General features: G+C 37.3%; 1 pseudogene; it reads left to right on the top strand.

The window, feature by feature from the left end:
• The first annotated feature begins 2,913 nt into the window (after window positions 1-2,913).
• Window positions 2,914-3,327, top strand: LOC117021154 (prefoldin subunit 4-like; annotated as a pseudogene).
• Window positions 3,328-5,693: the final 2,366 nt, after the last annotated feature.

Here is a 5,693-nt window from a genome sequence, read left to right as displayed (position 1 = left end):
CCTTACGGAATGTTGAGACCTCCCAGTCCTTTCCTCCAACATAACTTCCAGAACTGGCAGTCCCTCCTCTCTTGTTATTAAAGACACGGTCCATGGATAGCAGCAACAGCTATAGATACAGAGTCTCAGCCCCACCCCAGACCAACTAAATGAGAACCTGCATTTCACCAAAAACTCAGGTAACTGGGATATAGTATACATTCAAGTTTGAGCAGCATTGCTCTGACAGGAGATTAAACTCTTCACTGTGGAAACAAACCCTCAAGAAAAAAACCTAAAGGTGTAGACATCTCTTCTAAATTATAAACTCTTTGATGGGAAAATCAATGTCTTACACATCCTTGAAACACCAATATCTTCAATCTCTTGGATCCAAGCCTATTATAAAAACCAGCTACCACCATCAAAGGACTGCATACCATCATCTTCAAGAAATTCCATAAAGTCTGAGGAATTGCTTATGTGTTGGGGGGAAAAAACAGCATAGTATACTCTGTGTGAATATAACATTAAACATATTTATTATTTCTGTGCAATAAAAACTGTAAAACTTTCTTCAGGCTATTAAATAAATAAGACCCTAGAGAGAAAATTGGAAAGGGGGATGGTATAGTGGCTTATGGAGAAGGTGAAAAACCTTGTAAGTACAATAACCACACTTAGTGAATTAAATATTGATTTTACAAGTGTGAGAGTGAAACTGGACTCTCTTGAAATATTTGAGATATATAGCTTCCTAATTCTCTAAACTCTTAATGGGAAATTAGAGAGATAGATATTATACCCATGAAGAAGAAAAACTAGTAGTTGTGCTTGGAAAATCTTCAGGAAGTTCAAAACAAAATTGGAATTTGAAAAGAGGTGTTTAAAATCATTTTTTATTAAAAATATTTACTGTGCAAAATTTGGAAAATATAAAACAGTATAAAGAAAAGAAACTTTCTGTAATCACCAAAAATAAAATAAAATAAAGACTAAAAATATGAGCTTCACCTCTATACTCGAGAGGGGCGGGGAATCATTAAACAACTTAGTCAACACTTTAAAAAACTCGGTCCTGAATAATAATCAGAATGGTTCCTAAGAACTACTCCTGCCCAGATCATCTAGCTTCCACATTACAGTGACAGTGTTGGAAGAATAAGAGAAAGATGGACTTTTACAAGGCCCTCATCAATGTCTTGGAAAGTATAGGTACATATTGTAACTATATGCTAATTGTTAAGATAAGCTAGGAAGGCATGGAAGAAGTGGTCTCTCAGTATTTCTCTCTCTTGGGTCTGCGCTCTGGGCCTTATTTTTAGTAATAGAAATTGGGCTGGCTTAGTTTACCCCTTTAGGATCATAACAAAGACAGATGGAAACACGTCCCACTGGATACTGCCACAGTCCAAGGCACGAACACAGACAACTCCCACTGAAGATGAGTTCTATCTCAAAAATTACAACACAAAGGGAAGTCAACCACCATGAAAGGGGTATACCAACTCCAAATAAAGACAGAATTTACTGTACAGGAACTAGGAGTAATAGAAGAATCTGAAAGAGACTTTAAAATAAGTTTGTTTAAAATGTATAGAGCTAAAGAAAGAAAACAATCCATAAGGGAAGGACAGGACATTATCATTATTATTTTTGAAGTATATCCATATTTGAAAGTGAAATGCTAGAATGAAAATATAGTCACTGAGATAAATTCAAGTAATTGCAGACTACCTACCTGAGCACCCTTTTTGTGAGTAGAGCCTCGTGCTAGGGTCTGGTACAAAGCACAGTTTGTAGAAAGTAGCTGTGTTCTCCTTTGAACTCTTTTAGAGTCTTCCACCTTGAACACTTCACTAGAGCTCCTTTTCATAGTCATTTAAACAATGGTTGAATGCTACTATGTGGCAAGCACTGAGCTAGGGGTGGGGTGGAAGGGCATAGTAAAAATGAAGAATGGTCTCTGCTCTTGAGGAATTTACTGTCTGGTAAGAGAGGGATTTCCATGTTAAGACATGCAAACATAGAATATAGCCTACTTAGAAAAACTGTAGGTATAACAGCTACCATGTGCCCAGCTCTCTGCAAAAATGGCCACCTAATTACATTCTCTAATCCTCACAAGAACTCTATAAGACTGGTATTACCATGCTCATTTTACCAAGGAGAAAACAAATCCTTAGAATATTATAATAACTTGCCCTGTTTCCCAAATGGGTAGTAGATTTTAGAATTAGGTTTTCCACCCAAGTCCTCTGACTGCAGCAGCCACCTTCTTTACGTTATACTTGGCTGCATTTGTGCAGAATAGTTTTGGAGAGCAGGAGGAGGAATGGTCTGGCCTCGTAAAAGTCTCTATCTTCCCCTTAATTTGATCTCTTTTCTCCCCCCTATTTCATAAGAAAAAAATTACCACTCAAAGTACATGATTTAGCTAAGAAGTCAATGAATTGAAAGACATGGTTCCAATTTGCAAGGAGCTTTTATTTTAGAAAGAGAGAATGGTGGAAAAAGACTAAACAATGTATAAATATTATACAATATGTAGATAATGTATAATATATAAAAAATTATAGCTATAAAGAAGAACACTGAGGCCTCAAATAGTTAAAGAAAGAACAGAGGAAAGAGAAGTGGGTTGAGGACAAGTAGTCCTTGAAGAAAAGCAAAGGAATCAAAGAAAAAGAAGGTTGTTGCAGAAGAGTTGACTCAAAATTCAATCCATGAGTTCCCATTAAGAATTGCAGTTTTATCAAATATATGGTGATGAAGGAGAACTGACTCTGGGTGGTGAACACACAATGGGATTTATAGATGATGTAATACAGAATTGTACACCTGAAATCTATGTAACTATGTAACTTTACTAACAATTGTCATCCCAATAAAATGTAATTAAAAAAAAAAAAGAATCGCAGTTTTTTGCCCAAGATGGTGGCCACCATGAAGAAGTCGGCTGCAGATGTTAGTGTTACTTTTGAAAATCAACAAAAGATAAACAAATTTGCATAGAATACAAGTAGAATCACAGAGCTGAAGGAAGAAATAGACGTAAAAAAGAAACAACTCCAAAATTTAGAAGATGCTTGTAAGGACATCACACCTGTAGATGATGACTGCTTAATGATACCTTGTCAAATTGGTGATGTTTTCATTAGCTAGTCTCAAAAAGAAATACAAGAAATGTTAGAAGAAGAAAAGAACATTTTTCAAGAAGAAATTGATGCCTTAGAATCCAGAGTGGAATCAGTTCAGCGTGTGTCAGCAAATTTGAAAGTTCAGTTATACGCAAAATTGGGGAGCAACATAAACCTTGAAGGTGATAAAAAGTTAAACATTTTATAATACTTTTTAAAATTTGTTTAATCAACTTGAATATTGTTTAAATGATAATTTCCCTTTTTCAAATGATACGGAAAGTAAAACAGTTTTTTAAAAAATTTCATTTATTTAATGGAAACTTGCCTATTTTCACATGTCTTGCTTATTATGTGTTTTATATTTTTTAAAAGAAGACAGTATCCATCTATGTATTCTGTATAACGATTATATCAAGTGTAGGGGATTTATGTCATGTTATTAAGTCAATAAAGCGATATAGAAATAAAAAGGGCAGTTTTTCAATCCTGGCTCTTCAATTTACCAAGTATTTGAAAGGTTCAATTTACCAAGTATTTGAAAGGTATTATTAAGCTCGGAACTTCAAGTGTCAATTTATTTATCTTTCCAATGGAGATAAAAATGCCTGCTTCACAGGATTTTGTCCGAAGTAAATGAGATGTACTCTCAGTAGCTTGCACATCTCAAAGAGTCAACAAATGTCAGACTTACACATGTATGTTATTCCATCTAAAGCTGAGAAAATTAAGGGAAAGCTAATTATAACCTTCTAGTATATGAGGATTTTGAAAGAAAAGATGATAACTGTTTTCCATGTTCACAGAGGAGATAACCAAAAAAAGGTGGGGGTGAGGGCGAGGGGAGTTTAAACTGTTATGTGATCGTCTGTGATGATAACTGTATTGGAGGTTGGAATACGTTATACATTTTAGAGAGTTGGACCCCAGTATGTGTTAGTCGGGGAAGAGGGCATGAAAAGGGAAGAGATTGTTATCTCTTTGGACACATTTTACCAAAAACCTTCATGAGGCTAGACTCCTTGTACTAAGATGATAGGATTCTGTGAATATATAAGCTGCTTTTTGCCAATAAAAACTTCCTCCTGTGTGGCCCTTTTTATCCAATAATGATTTCCTGCTCCACTTTGTCTGCCAAATGTATCCAAAATGTATTCAGTAAGTGGATTCATAAGTCAAATTGCAAGCTTTGGAAATAAATGGCTAATGCTCTGATCATTTATAGGAGAATTTTAAAACCAGCCAATGTTTAAGGTTTCTTGGGGGTTTAGACTTAGCTGTAGTTTTGTTTTAACCTTTTCCCCTTTCAACGCCTCAGAAACGAGCAACAAAAACCCTCTTCGCCAAGAACCTTCTTTTCTCATTAGAAGTGTATTCCCAGTTTCGTCGTAAGTCGAAGTCAAATTTTATAGTCCTGGGCTTCCAGGATATCAACCAAATCCACTCTTGCCGGCAACCTAACTCTCTCACATCTTTTCCCACCAGAAAAACCTACTTACCTCTCTTCAACCCCCATCAAGAGCATCAGCTACTGCCCAGCCTCAGCTCTTTCAGAAACTGTGAACCGTGATAGACAGGATGGACGAGCAGAGTCCAACCAGATGAGGCAAGAGAGGATCCAGCATCAGGTACAAGGGGCGTTGAACCTCTGTTGCTAATTTGCCTGTGATCCAAACTGTCCCATGTTGCATTCCCAGGTCCTGAACCTAGTCTGACATCCTGAGAGCAGCCTCCCAGGTGTGCCTGTCTTCTTCCTCTCTGTTCTTAACCCTGTTCCTAACTTGCAGCGGCTCTCTATTAGTGGTTGGAACGCCCCCACTCCCAGCCTTAAAGGCTCCCTAGCATTCCCGATCATGGAGGTTATCGTGACAATAAAGGAAGTTTCCTTGCGAGCATTTTCCAAGTGTTTTCTGCACAAGGCCAGTGTGGGGATATGCACCTCAGACTACATTCTTCTGCAGAGTCACAATGTGCCATAACATAAGTGGCCCAGTGGAGGCTCTTAAGTCATCCTACAGGGATAAAAGCGGGTAAATGACCTGTTTTAACTTTGTTGAACACAGCATTTTCCTATTTAGACTGGACAGCTATTCTCTCATCAAAATGTCTACCCCTCCCGGATTGATCTCTTAAATCTAAATAGTGGTTTAGGATTCACACTTCTATTCTAACACATCTCTGTGACTTTGGGCAAGTTACTACTGTGTAACCCCTGTCAGCCACGGTTTCCACATCAGAAAATCAGTGCTAATCTGAGTTAATATTAGTGTCACCTTGGGGTTGTTGTGAGAATAAGATGCATCCTGGCACATGGTAAGCTCTCATTAAAAGCTCTATTTTTAATTAATTCTTTCCATATCCACCGCAGCCCTTCTAGATAATGTTCCACCTCGCTGAATTACCATGTCTGACTCCAGCTGGCCTCCCAACTTTAGGTCTCTTTCCTGTTCTGGTGATCTCTGCATACTGTTGCCAAAGAATCATTTCAAAATGCTGCTTCTATCAGGTCCCTGGGCTCTGACGTATTATAAAAAAATAAATAAAAAAAAGTCAATTAAATTAAGTCCAAACTCC

This window comes from Rhinolophus ferrumequinum, chromosome 4 (assembly GCF_004115265.2).
Source record: "Rhinolophus ferrumequinum isolate MPI-CBG mRhiFer1 chromosome 4, mRhiFer1_v1.p, whole genome shotgun sequence".
NCBI classification, from domain to species: domain Eukaryota; kingdom Metazoa; phylum Chordata; class Mammalia; order Chiroptera; family Rhinolophidae; genus Rhinolophus; species Rhinolophus ferrumequinum.
This window is presented reverse-complemented; position numbering and strand designations above follow the sequence as displayed.